We start from the raw sequence: 15,289 nt of genomic DNA on the forward strand, positions 1-15,289 counted from the left end.
CCATAATTTTTGGAGGTGGATTAGATAAAGAGTGGCACTCCAGGTGCTTAATGATATAGAAAATTAGTTTTTCTTTCTTTTTTTACGTTGGTCTACTTTTCCTTGATTTGAGACTTTCAAATTTCATCCTATTTTCTACTGAAATGTGTCTGTAAGGCAACAAAGAAATAATTATATATGATAAATTTAAATTCATTTTAATTCGGAAGTTGAGAAACACTTTGCCATTATATATCGTAAAGGTCAGATCCACCAGTATTGTAACAGAGAGGTGCTTGAGCCATTGACGGTAGAAATTCAAACTCCGATAAGTGATAATTTCACAGTCTTGTTTTATTACAAGTGTAGCCTTTTTAGTCAATGGAGAAGAGGACGTGGATCATGGGTCAGAGTTGATGTCGATGGGTGTTGGTAGGTCGGAGTTGGTCGCAATGGTTCAGAGTGGTACATAGTTGGTGGTGGGTCAGAGTGGATCACGATGGATGATGGGTCAGAGTGGGCCAATGGGTCATTTGGGTGGTGGGTGATACTGGATCATGGTGGTTCGTGGATCAAATTTTCATTGACCCACACCATCTCTGGTTAAAATTGTACTAAAGATAAGAGGCACCGAAGATGCATGTCGGCTATTATACTCAAATTTTGCACATAGATAGTACCCCACCAGAAAGCAATAAATCTGAAACGGTTCACAGTATCACCTCCTAGAACTCGAGATGTAGGGGTTTGTCTGATTGGATAAATTAAGACGTCAATGATTTATCCATCAACAAGCAAGCTTTTTATGATCGTTTTCGTGGGGAAATCAGAAGAACACGTGCCTAGTAATCGTAATATTGATAGTTCGCGTCCACCCCGGGGTATTTGTTTTGTTTTTTTTGACTCACCTAAATATAAACAAATCACACATATAGGCATTTTAACATATTTTGGGAGAGTAATTTTGTGGTTCGTTGTCGTTTCATCGCGTCTCTGCCGCTGGTAGTAATGTTTTCAAAATGGAACTGGGGCCACCGCGGATTGTCGCTGCGGGGCCACCAATTTTTGGCGAGAGGTCAATAGTTGACCATCTGTAGTACACCGACGCTTACAGCTTAGGGTAATGAACGATGTCTTTGCTTTGTAGATGTCATGACTACCGACGTCGGCAGTCAACTAGCTTTTAGTATTCCTTTACTAACCATCTATCGTTCATGTTTATACACGGTGTTGTAATAATAATAATAATAATAATAATAATAATAATTATTATTATTATTATTATTATTATTTGTAGTAATAGTAGTATAATTGATAATAGAATAATTATATTGTCTATGTATTGTCTCGGTAGGACTACACACAGGATTTGGCTCGTTTTAGTTTGACTCGACTCTAATCCGAGTCGAGTTGGAGGATATTTTTCGCGCCGAGTCCTAGAGTAGACCTTAAAGATGTTTGTTTCGAGTCGAGTCGAGTTTCAAAGAAAAATCGCATTCTTTTTCAAACTATAAGAAATTTGGTTAAAATTACTCTAGGCCAGTGGTTCTCAATCTAATTCCTATCACGATCCCCTTTTATCACATCCTCTTGCCAGCGACCCTTTTATAATTTGTGTTTTATAATGAGCTTGTGTGGGATTTTTAACATACCTATTTCTGTAATAGTAGAATCCATTTCTTGTTTATAGTGAACAGTGCCGTGGCATGGAAAATCAGCGCTCGGGGCGAGAGTATACGACGATGTCTCCGTACATATGAGTGAGGTCGACAGACTAGCTGCGAAGCGCCACCATGGTTGGCACGAAGCTCAATAAAACTTTCAAAAGTAAACCCTGCCTTTCCTTGATTTTGAGCACATTTTATTACGTTTTTCCTTCTATTTTATACATGTGCACATGCACTTTCCTATAGGGATGCACGCGAGACGTCTCGTCTCGTCTCGCATTTGCGTAAGTGAGAGACGAGAGTGAAAATTTTATGCGAGACGCGAGACGAGACTAAACCATGCGAGACGAGACCCGGTTAAGTCTCGCACGAGAAGTCTCGCGAGACTTCTCGCAGTCTCGCAACATTTATGAATTACATTTAAATGTATATTTAGTAATTTTACATTTATTGAGTTTTCTAAGTTGAGCGTTAATGCCTCCAGGAAAAAAAAATTATTGGGGCAATAGACATTTTATGAGATTTATTATTAATCATGGTTAATTTTCAGAATTAAAGCCTTCTTTAGTTTCTAAAAAAGAAAAGCTTTGTAAATTGGATATTTATTACAGCATAGATTTAGGACTTTTTTTTGCGACACAAACACATACACGCGGGCGCGCACGAATACATGAACTTCGATTTTTGGTCTTAAAAGCGAATAAGACTCCCTATTGCTGCGAAATATGTTATTTCTGTTGTTTCTGTCTTTTTCACATTACTACTAGCGATTAATGTTGGGGTATGGCGGGGAAATCCCCTCTCTCAAAGTTTATCACCGGCTCGCAGAAATAACATGATATTTTTACATGGAATAAGTATTTTCTTTCTATATATTTATCAAAAACATCCCCCTCTAGCTCGGAAGTTTAATTCAAATACTGGTTTGGCAGGATGTCCCTATAGGTTTCGTGGGAGATGGTAGGAATGGCCCTATATCTGTCAGTAATTTTATTTTCTAGATCTGGCAGTATAAGTTGAAAGCGAAAGTTGATAAAATGCGATAATCCAACATTGCTACAAGCACGAACGAACCAAAAGAATTGGGTCGTATTGTGTTGTGAGGAGTTCTTTTGTTGTGTACAAGCGCTTTTGGTGGTATAAAAACATCTTTATACTGGAAAAATCACCCTTCAAGGAAACGACCAAAACGTGTAAATGTTGATAGTGGCGACGATATTTTAGAAAAGCCAAATATTGCTGGACACCTCTAAGCTGGAAAACAATGTTGGATCTAGCAACAATTTATGCTGGTTTTGGTGTAAATTATGCTATTAATTTGACGAAAATTAATGGTCCAGCGATCAAATTCCAGCACAACTTTTCTTTTAATTTGTAGCGGAGGGGACACAAGTTCGAATACCATGTTGAACTCTAGGTTCCGTCTCCTTAGGATGTTATGAACATTCATCCCATGGAAAGCAATGGCAAACCACCGTTCACCTTGCCAAGGGACTTTTAGCTCAAATACCTGCCTTCGGACAGAATATCACATCATCATTCAACAGCCATAGAATAACACATTGCAAAATTTTGACCTAGAATATATGTGAGACTGCGAGACCATGCGAGAAAGTCTCGCGCGAGACGCGAGATGAGACTCAAAATTTTATGCGAGACGCGAGACGAGACTTCACATTTGCGAGACGAGACCAACGTTTGAGGTTGCGAGACGGGACGAAATTTTCCATTTCTCGTCTCGTCTTGTCTCGCGTGCATCCCTACTTTCCTAACGTGAGTAGCACACTTCCTCCGAAATTTGTGCCTCTTTTTTCGGAGCCCGGCATTGACAGTGGATACAGTAACTGTACTATCTATATTCCCAACGACGAAGGTGCTGGTTCAAGATGGATGTTAAACTCCTTCATTGAAGAGGCCATTAACGTATCTGATCTAAGCCCACAACTTCTTGACCAAATAATAGAATGATCATGCTACAAGTCTTTGCAACTGGTTTTCTGTAACGAAGACTTGGACAAGTTCTGCCTGATGAGGAGAGAAGAATATCCTGGTCTGGTATATGCTGCTTTAAAAGTAATAATTCCATTTGCTACATCGTACTTGTGCGAAAGTTTTTTTTTTTTTCATGGTAAACATTAAAACAAAGACAAGAAATCGCTTATCAGTTGAAAATGGCTTCATAATGTTCGTCACGAAGATTGAACCGGGCATTGCTGCACTAGTGAAATTACACCATGCTTAGGTATCTCATTAGGTTTCAATTTTAATTGTATTTCAATGTGCAGGTTTTGTTCCATGTGTATTTTTCTAGTATTTCTATATACAGTTCTCATTAGTATCATATCATACGTCTTTCATTTAAATTCATTTTTAAACAACTCTGCACCCTTTGAAAATGTTCAGTAGACTTATTTTTTATTGTTCTTTACAGTATGTATAAAAAATAAAAGTATGCCTATTAGAACAAAATTCAAAATAATTTCCGGTATTAGATTCAAACTATATTTATCTCTTCCGCTTATCTTCGCGATCCCCTAGGGGCCACGACTCCCAGGTTGAGAAATCCTGCTCTAGGCATACATGAGTTATGTTGGAACATAAATGCAGATAAGAGAGTTGAGAGAGAGCGATTAAGATATTACCGCTCTCAATCTCTTCACTTTACTTTTGCGATTGGTGAATTTCTTACGTGACAGTTTGGGGTTAGCTAGTTTTTTGTCTTGAACCACGATCCGATTTTCGATATTCTCTACCTAAATGCTGTAATGCGAATATTGAGAAGTTACCTGCGTATGAAAGTAGCTGCAAATAAATACATTACATAACTTATTTATTGCTATTACACGATTTTCTTAATTTGTATTTAATATTCACATATAACATACCGACGTTCTGTCGATACCTCAAATGTTATATTTTAAAGATAAGAATTGCTTATGTCGTGAAATGATATGAATATATATATTCAACTGATATATACAACTGATGAATTGTAATGTAACTATTTTACATAATTTTCATGCATTGAGGAAAGTAGAATATCATAAAAGAATCTCACCTGAACGGGTATCGAACTCACGATTTAAACGCTCGGGGTGTACCACTGAGCTAACATGACAGCTTTTCGGAAACTGCTTCTGAAATATAACTGAGCTCATACGTAAATTATTTTTTTCGTATGGAAATCACAATGACGAAACGAAAGTGTGAATATATAGTTTCGAAATATTGTATCATTAAGTATTTCAATCAACTTTACTTTTTTTCTACACTTAATACCATTTCAACATGTCTTATTATATTTAACAGAAGGAAAAGCATATCTGTACATTTTATCCTAAATGCATGAAAAGGCTAAAGTTGGCTTGGAGGTTCGAACCAGCAGGTTTAGTTTACTGTTTTCAGAAGATACCCGAAGTTGGACTTCGAAAGTGTTTTCATCTCAATACAGCTATCATCATATCGCTCAATCTGTTTGGTATATGGTATATGTTTTTATACGTGTAAAGGTAGTATAACAATTCATTCTTTAAACAGCTTTTCGTATGTATTAATATTCCTTTATAAAAACTGTTTTTAATATTATTATTACGGCGCACCATTTTCAGATTTCTTTCGCGAGTCGTTGACCAAGTCGTTCCCCACAATAGGCGTCTCGTGCAATCAACCAACCACACGTCAGGTACTAGCTTTTACCTATTGCTTCCTGCTCACAGCTCAGAACATTGGTAACTATGGATAGACGTACAGCAGTAATTACTTTATGGGAGTTGGAAGGCTATTCTGCAACTGCAGCTAGCAGGCGAGTAGGTTTCCCGGCCTCTAAGGTAGGCGATGGATTCGGAAATATGGTCCTACACGTCAAACTGGTAATTTACGATCTTCTGGTTGTCCGCATGTGTCAACCGAAGCAGAAGATGCGAGATTAGTAAACGAAGCCCGGTTAGACCCACTACGGACGTCTAGACAGCTAAGGGAAGCTTCTCTCTTTCCTGGTAGTAAGCATATAGCTCTGCGAAGGCTTCGTCATATTGGGTTACGTGGCTGTGTTGCTGCCGTGAAGGAAAAACTCTCAGACGACCACAAAATTTGCCGTCTCGCGTTTGCACAGGCGAATGTGGGTCGCAATTGGGAAAACGTAGTTTTCTCAGATGAATCCATATTCACAACATCAAATGAGGGACGCCGTTTTGTGTATCGCCCGAGAGGCACCCGATATGACCCTGGATGTGTTGCTGCTTGAAATCGCAGTGGCCATGTATCTATTTCATGTTGGGGTTGGATTTTCAGGCGCGGAGCAGAACAGCTTCACAGAATTGAAGGACACCTGGACAGTGCTCAGTACTTAGATATTATGAGTAATATCATGGTGCCATCTGTACGAGTATTTCCGCCTGATGATGTAATTCAGTTCCAGCAAGACCAGTCGCCAATACATACTTCCCGTGTGGTTCAGGAATGGTTCGCAGGGCAGCCTGAGATTGATTTAATTGACTGGCCGCCTCGTGGAGCAGACCTCAATCTCACGGAAAATATGTGGGCAGAAGTGAAGCGTACTCTAAGGGATAGTTGGCCTGAGGCAGATCCACCAAGAACCCAGGATGACCTGTTGCATCTTGTTTCCGAAGCATAGCTGGAGGTAGGGGAAGGAGATAAATTTGTCACCCATTTAATAGATTCCATGCCCAGAAGAATGGAGCGTGTAATAAATTCAGAAGGGTATTGGACACAATATTAATGTCCCCGCCTTAACTCCCGAAAACAGTCATTTTCAGGGCTACCTAAACGCTTCTGAAAATATTTCTAGAAGTAAACCACTCCTTGAATCCGATTTCTGTGCAATTCTACTAACAAAAAAAAAAAGATGATTTTCTGCAGGCTTTGAGCTCAAGACGACCTTATTAACAAGTCCGTACTCTACCAGTGAGCTAACATGAACACGCAAATCCAACCTGAAGAAACACGACTTTCAATTTCAGGTATTCCATGACACTGATGGTCATATACTTTGCAAGTGTTGTATTCAACTTGGGATATTCCGCAACACATAAACAAAGCGAAAGAGAGAGAGAGAGAGAGAGAGATAGAAATGAATATACAAAAGCATATTCAACGTATTCGAATGAGACTCTAAGTAACGATATTCCGTTCTAAAGAGAATTTATGTTTCTTCCCGTGACGTTAAGGGGATCGGGAAAAGTTATGTGTCTTGAAGCAGGATCCGACTTTGGATACTCTGTTTACACACTTTCTATATCCGTAGGAATATACTGTATTTCACGAATGTAAATCACATGCTGTATTGAGAATATTGAGAAGTTACATCTGTATAACAAATAGCTGCAAATAAATACACTACATGATTTATTTATTGCTAGTGAACGAGTTTGTTAACTTGTATTTAACATTTTCATATATATAATACAGACCTACTGTGAACACCTACCTATTTCAGATGTTATATTTTAAACATAATAATTACTACATTCTGCAATGATTATGTTATATATATACAACTGATGTATTTAATGTCATTATTTTATATAATTTTTCATGCATTGCGGAAAATATAATTTTTAAAAGAGCATTGACCCAGATGGGATTCGAACTCACAACCTTATGATTCGAAACCCGACAGCTTACCAATAAGCTAACACAAGGACTTCTGCTAAGGTACTTTTAGCGATGTATAACGGTTCTCAAGAAAATTATGACATTCATACCCACTACAAACGCTGTTTTTGTTCTACTTTGACTTTTATTTTAGTATTCAGGTGATAATTATATTCTATGTCTTAACTTTGAGCATTCTTTTACATATGGAAAGATTCGTTTACGTATCTAAATGTCCCATCACGTATGGAGAGCTAAATGACAAACAAACATGAGCTGACATTAATACAAAGTTTCGAAATATTGTATCATTAAATATTTCAATCAATGTTGCTTTTTTTGTACACTTGGTAGCAAGTCTTATTATATTTAAAAGAAGAAAAACACATCTGCAAACTTTTTCCCGATTGCAAAGGCTGGCTTGGAGGTTCGAACCTGGTTTACTATTTCCCGAAGATACCCGAAGTTGGACTTTGAAAATTTTTGCCTCAAAACACCAATAAAGAATGCACTCAACCTTTTTGAGACAAGGTGTACGTAGTGATGAGCAAATGCAAGACCAAGACCAGGGTGGTCTTGGTCTTGCACACCCAGTCTTGGTTTTGGTCTTGCACTGGAACACTTGGTCTTGGTCCTGGTCTTGGTCTTGGTCTTGCACACCTTGTCTTGGTCCTGGTCTTGTTTGCATGAGTCGTGCAGGTCTTGCATTAAGAAATCTTATGCTTTTCGTAAGAAAATTTTACTCTGCATATAAGGGATAATAAATTCTACAATGCGCCAATAGTAATGGAAATAAAACGTAAGTTTCTAAATGTAATAGAGTGTAGTTTACCTTCGTGTAAGTGTGGTGAGAGTGCGCAACATAAGAAATGACCTTCATTTCTTCTTCGATGGGTACCATGCGTCATTACTTATAAGATAAATCACAACGTTTCGTAATCTTTTTATATATTTTTTAACATATCCAATACTCCACTCGTCCCCAAACTGGGGAGGCTACCCCTGAGACTACTAAAGTACCATGGATTGTAAAATTAGTTTTACACTTTAAAGGCATCAAATTTCTTTCTTTTCAACCTAATCTTTGCATTCAACAAACTTCCAATTAAATATTAAGATTTTGTTTTACTGATTAAAATATGTACTCTATGGGGAGGAAACATGAACATTACGCAAAAGCAATGAAAAAAATTAGAGACTTTTGAAACGTGGGTATGGAGAAAAAGCAGAGAATTAGCTAGCTTGAAAAGAAAACGAATAAGAACGTGTTAGAAATATTAGCAGTAGGGGAGAAAAGAATAATTTTAGATGTCATTAAGAGGAGGAAGAGGAAGTGGTTGGGACATTGGCTGAGGAGAAACTATATCATGTGGGACGTGCTAGAGGGTATGGTGGAAAGAAAGAGAAGGAGGCGAAGGAGACTGTAGTTGAAGGAAGGTATTAAAACAGGTAATTGCTACGTCAAGACGAAAAGACTAGCTGAGAACCACCATACAACAAAGCTTTTGAGTTGCAGCAAGTGATTTGCCAATAATGGCAGAATAGATGATGATGATACGTTTAGCAATATTGTCCAAAAAAGAGAAAGAAAAATTAAAATAATAATGACTATAATTAAACCTCTTGATATTTAAGAATAGTTTGAGGGAAAATTGGAAACGACTCAACAGTCTATGTCTTTTGTGTCTTGTGGTCAATGTCATAAAAATGTTATTTCGATATTAATTTTAAGAGTACAACGGATGCTTGAGCCTCGGAGCCATGTAGTCGGAACCTATGGTATACTGAATTACCGAAGTTCAACACTATATTTCTCTTCAGGTTTTGAAGAACACAAATATTATGTTTTGAAATGAAATTAAATATCGAGTTTAACGTCCCACGATTATGCACCGAAGCTAAGAGAAACGGTGATGATGAGAAATGAATGAAATGGTGTAATGAAGAAAGTAGGAGGAAACTTGGAAAACCCTAGAAAAACCAACGCACACGGTGTTTGTCCAACAAAAAAATCTCACATGGAGCAAGATGACATTTTTGTGTGGCTTGAAAACGAGTAATAACAACAGAAAACGCGAACCGATTCAGGAAACGACATACTGTAGCTACATGCCACAAGGGCAGATCGACTCACACGGATTGCATAAATTACTGGGAACACATTTAATCCAGTGGCATTTTTAATGAAGCCAAGAAGTTCAAGTGAAAGATGTAATTATTTTCCCATTTCCTTTTTACATTCTATAAAAAACTCAAGTAGTATCGGTACTTGTGCAAGACTCTTGTGCAAGAGTCTTGGTCTTGGTCTTGGTCTTGCAAGTATGGTCTTGGTCTTGTACCCTTTGGTCTTGGTCTTGGTCTTGCATCGGGATTCCTGGTCTTGGTCTTGCATGCAAGACTCTTGCGCTCATCACTACATCTACGCACGCATAGTACCAAATAGTACCAAGAATCACCAACAGATAGGACAAAGCACCCGATAATGCACACACATTTACATGCATTGTTTTCCCCTTACCCTTCATATTTGGTGACGGTTTCCTCTCTTGAATTTTGTTGTAAAAGCGATATTTACCGTATGTCAGAGGACTTCTGGGACACCCTGTATATATACAATATATATAATATACAGGGTGTTTCAAAAGTCCGGGAACACTTTAATAGTTTATTGTAGGCAAACTAGTAACAATGGAAAGTAACGAATTGCATAATTGTAAAGGGTAAACTGCAAAGTTCGTTTTGAACAATGCTTATTTCACAGACACTCTATGTGGGAACCACGTGTGATCCTACAAATGTCTACGCGATAATCCAACTCTTGACACACACGACCCAACATGTCTTCCGAGACTGTTGCTGTTGCTTGCTCAATTTTCCTTTTCAATTCCCTAAGATCAAATGTCAAAGGAGGGACGTATACAAGGTCCTTCACGTACCCCCACAAAAAGAAATCGCAAGGGGTGATATCTGGAGACCTCCCATCCTCTTTGTCCTGCAATGCACAACAAAACTGGAATCGCTCCTCTTTGTCTTTTGGATATAACTTTTGAACTAACTGTAGTCTGTATGGTTTCATGTTTAATTTTTTTCGCAAAACACGCCACACAGACGATGTTGACATTTGCAACTCAAGTGAAACACTGCGTAACGATTTTCTCGGGCTCCTTGTGAAAACTTCTCTCACTCGTTCAACGTCATTTGTACTCACGCTTGGCTTACCACTTCTCTTCTTGGCACACAGACACCCTGTTTCAACGAACTTCTCATGCCAATTGTAGATTGCCTTTCTTGTTGGTGATGCTTTACCGTACTTCAACCTAAATTTTCGTTGGACATCTGTTGCACTCTTTGGTTTGTCAAATTGTAGGACGCAGAAAGCCTTCGCACCTCCAGAAAGCGCCATCTAGATTTTGGTACCACCTAGTGGCGATACATGGAACTACACGTTACACCTTCAATGAAAAAAAATAGAACTTCAATGTTTCAAATTATTTACTTCGTTAGTTTACAAAGCTACTAGTTTGGCTACAATATATTTTTCAAAGTGTTCCCGGACTTTTGAAACAAACTGTATATACAATGTGTATGTGTGTGACAGTGTGCCTGTGTTAACTTTTTCTGTCCCAGATTTACGAGGGATGGGAACGAGACAAGACAGACTTTTCATTACAAAATTCGAGGCGAAACAGATTTCCTGCCATAGGAAAGGATATGTTTTCCGAGACGAGACAGAATCTAATCTTGTCTCGTGTCATTCCCTACTTCACTGTTAAATTATCACCAAACATAATTATCACTATGCGAAAATTAGCGTTGAATAAAACCTGAAATTAGTAATGTTACCTTGTTTCGGAGAATTTAACAAATATCACTTTGCCTCACCATATATATATATTACCTAAACAAGATATCAATTCAAGCCAGTAACTAGGAAATCAGTCATGTTTTACCTTTGTAAATTGATAATATCACAGTTATTGAAAAATAACATAGGGAAAAATGCAAAATATTTTTTCTTTTGGTATAAAATTTCACTTACATTTTGTTCTCTGTTCAAGATATAGCTTGTTCTGAGTTTCGTTTTGTTAAAATCAGAGTTTTGTTTGCAAAATTAGTCACAAACTACCATTTTGTGTAGAGCTTTTTACACAATTGTTAAATTTTATATTTATAAAATTTCCTCTTTCTTTATTGTTATATTGTGTCTTATGCTTGAAATAGAAAAGTTGTATACAGCTTATTTAACTTTTTCTCTCTCTTGAATTTTCTACATTTAAGGTACAAATAGATACACACTTCCTGGTTCCTACCTAAATTGACAATTTTGTTGCACGAAATCTATTACGTTTTCAGAACGTTATTACTAACATTATTATTATTATTTTACTAAAACACATTTGTCTTGAATGTTATTAATTACGTTGTACGTAAAGCAGGACTGTTCTATGACAGCAGGTGGACGCTAGAAAGAGCAAAGCCAACGAGAATAGCATCAAACCCGCTATGGTATGTTCCAAAATCTCTCAAGGATATCAATCAAGGTTGCAGGTGTTTGTTGTTTGTAATGGTTATATGTAGCTACATATTTTATGGATTTATTAGGATGCCACGTGACTTTGTAACTACCTGTAAAGCCACTACTCTTTTTTTTAATTTTTACTTTGGAGAGTCTTTAATCGCTACTGTTCTTTATTAAACTTAGTGCGTTATCTTGCTTTTTAAGAATGTCCAAAATATCACGAGAAACATTTCAAAATACAACAACAACAAAAACTACTACTACTACTACTAATACTAACAATAATAATAGTAATAATAATGATGATGACGATGATGACATAAAAACATATATTGAAAACACACTGTAGATATTGAACAAAAAATATTTATATTTACTGTAACAACAAAACAGACAATATAGGGATGCAAATAATAATATAAAAAAGAAGAAGAATACTTTTTTTGAATTACAAATAGGAATTTTGTGAATAGGTCGTTCCAAATATATTTTCCCTTTCTCACTTTTTCCATTTTTTATTTGTACTACTTTCTTCGCTTTCCTTTCTTCTTTGGATTTTCTCCTGGGCTTTCACTATCTAGTCGGGATCTCTACATTTCATTCCACGTGAGATTAACGGATCGACCATCTCTGGTAGCATGCATTGTTTAAAAAAAATGACAGAGTTCAGGAAGCACAATATTCTTCTATAAATCTTCATTCCTTACTACCTCCTCAATATATAGAGGTGTTTCGTCAATTCACACTACCAAATAGCATTTATTTAGCTCGGCAACGTTCAGCTGTTCCAGAATTTGGTAGTAGTAATCAATATTTTGTTTTAGTTTCAAGCTTCCATCTGCCTGGACAAGTAAGAAAGATGCCCCTTTCCTTTTTCTTATTCCTTCTTGAATATCTTTGTTCCTGAGGGAAGGAACGCACTTGACTTCCAATAGTGCATTCTCTTCAACTACATACCCTGTAAATATGCAGATAATACCAATTATAATATTAATTATTCTTAGCCTGGCTTACTCTAGTTTGAAATGAATGTGGGGATTGAAGCTAAAGGGAGAAGGCCAGACCAAACTTAGAGAAATGTCTGAAATTTCTCTTATGAACATGCCCCTAAAAGTTAGGCTATATTGTGTGCAATGAAAACTAAAACTAATTCAAGTTGTGATCAATGAGGTTGGTCTCAATTTAGAGACAAGCTTTGCGTTCACTTTTAGATCAATTTATTGGACATAGAGTTCAGTGTTCTTAGATTGGATGTGTTTAAAATGCCTGAAAGATTGTCTAGGACAAAAAAAGGAAATCTGGCCAAAAGAACGACATACCTTGAGTACTACTGGATCCATGCTGCCAAGAGTCCTCTGCAGCTCTGTTTCGGATGTTACAAAATGTCCTTGGAAGAATCAAACTTGGTCATCGTAAAACACTTAATAGCAAGAATCGTTCGTAAAATTTCCAAACACTTTTAGACTTAAGTGAATGATTCTGTCTCGTTACTCAGTGCATAGTATTGTCTCGAATAATGACATGTTTGTTTGCTTACGATTTACGGCTCACCGCGTTTACTAGTTCGACGCAATTCTCTCTACAGTCCGCGCTCTCTCGGTTCCCGATCCTTTACTAACTCTTCTATTTCCAAGGAAACAATTTTATGTAACCGAAAACATGAGATTGCAGATTTTAGAGATGCTTCAAAAGAACAATGGCTCCAGCCAGCACGTGGAAACTCTTGAGAAAACTCAGTTGAGAAAGAACATTCCGCTGACCAAGAATCTTTAAAAATCTCAAGACGCAATCTTCCGGATAATTTAAATTTTGTCAATATAAGAAATATCTGGAAGATGTGAATACAAAGATTCTTATAGTGTTACAAACATTTCCGTATACAATTCTGAAAATAAAATGTTGATTTAATTTTGATTATTTAACAGTTATATAATGACCTCATTATATAAATTCTCTTTAACGTAATATTACTAAGTTACAGTATTTGCTTTTCGTAACAAAGATAACAATTCATGAACAATGTAAATAATTTTCATAATGCTATTTCCTTCTTTCTTTGTCAAGTAACATGATTTAATAATCACAAGTGATTATGCAAATAAAATTAAGTTAAATTACTTTCAATAATATAATGTATCGTGGCGTTACCAAGAACTGGACCCAAGTACCACAGCATCCAATAACATCCCCCGGCGATTAAACTTCGACACATTCGTGCTGTCGAAACGAAAGAAAATGTAATTTACATGAAAATAAAATATGAATATATATAGTCTTGATATGACGTAAATAGATATAATATTAAATGTAAAAATTAATGTAAATGTTTCAGTATCACTATTAATGTTTCACTGTTATGTTCAGATACTAAGATAATAATAATAATACCAAAGTAATTAGATTCTTTAAAGTAAAATTACTGTCCTTTTTATGTACATATATTGTGTAGATATTGTCTTTTGCTTTATGTAGTACTAAAATTGTAATATCAGTTTCCGATCACAAAGACGTATTGAGATAAAGTTTCTATAGAAACTTATTCCAGTACATGCTGCCATCTGGCGACATAAAAGCAAAACATTAAAACAACACCAGAGTGAACGACAGACGACTTCTAACAAGGAACCCTAGGTATCTATCAGAGCCCGATTTTCACGAAACTTTGTATATAGAGAGAGTACCTCGGGAAACTCGCACAGCCAAAATTGTAGCTGCAGAGTCCAAGACGTTGGGACACTAGGGCCCGAGAAAGATCAAAAGTGGAACCTCAGTACATTAAGGACAGGTGAGAAAACGCACGTTTTTCTTTAAAACTAACTATTGTAGCAACAGGAAATGAGCATACATGGATACGAGATCGTCGATATGATCTGTTAAAAGTTATAAAAAGAATATCCGCCATCTTGAAAGAGGCCATGTTGAAACTGGTGTGATTAGTGTAAATGAGAAGAGGGTCATCCGATGCATTAATTTTAACGTAAATAGCCACAAAAACCTGTTGGTGAAGTCTGTTGTTGGATTACAATATGCTTGTGCTTCTGGTCTGTTGGTGAAGTCTGTTGTGGTATTACATTATTCCTGTGCTTTAGGTCAAGATGAGCAAAGTGTATCTTACGACACTCAAGCAGATGCAGCTTATGGAGCGCTATGAGTGGCATCAGTGGAACTGGAAAACCGATAGAAATATAATTTTAGCACTACATCATTTATGTCACAGTCACCATGTAATTGGTGTGGATGTGGTGATATGACGGGTTCAATCTTCATAATAATGTCATGGTTGACATTAGCTTGTAACTTTTTATTAGACATGACTTAATTCGAACAGAAATCAGAACGTCATATCAGTCCACCTATAGCGTTCCACACCCTGCATCTGCTCGAGTGTCATGAGATACACTTTGCTTATCTTGTACCTAAACCACTCTACCAGAAGCACAACAGGTAATAATGTAATCCCACAACAGACTTCACCAACAGGGTTTTTGTGACTATTTACGTTAAAATTAAT

General features: G+C 36.8%; 1 protein-coding gene across 1 annotated transcript in view; it reads right to left on the reverse strand.

The window, feature by feature from the left end:
• Positions 1-13,839: 13,839 nt before the first annotated feature.
• Positions 13,840-15,289, reverse strand: part of LOC145674561 (uncharacterized) — a 260,984-nt gene continuing 259,534 nt past the window's right edge. Inside the window, exon 7 of the mRNA XM_081744741.1 lies at positions 13,840-13,995. The gene's annotated coding sequence lies outside the window, so the exon portion shown is untranslated. The remainder of the gene's footprint in view (positions 13,996-15,289) is intronic.

Source organism: Thermobia domestica, chromosome 17 (genome assembly GCF_964235325.1).
Source record: "Thermobia domestica chromosome 17, izTheDome1.hap1.1, whole genome shotgun sequence".
Taxonomy (NCBI): domain Eukaryota; kingdom Metazoa; phylum Arthropoda; class Insecta; order Zygentoma; family Lepismatidae; genus Thermobia; species Thermobia domestica.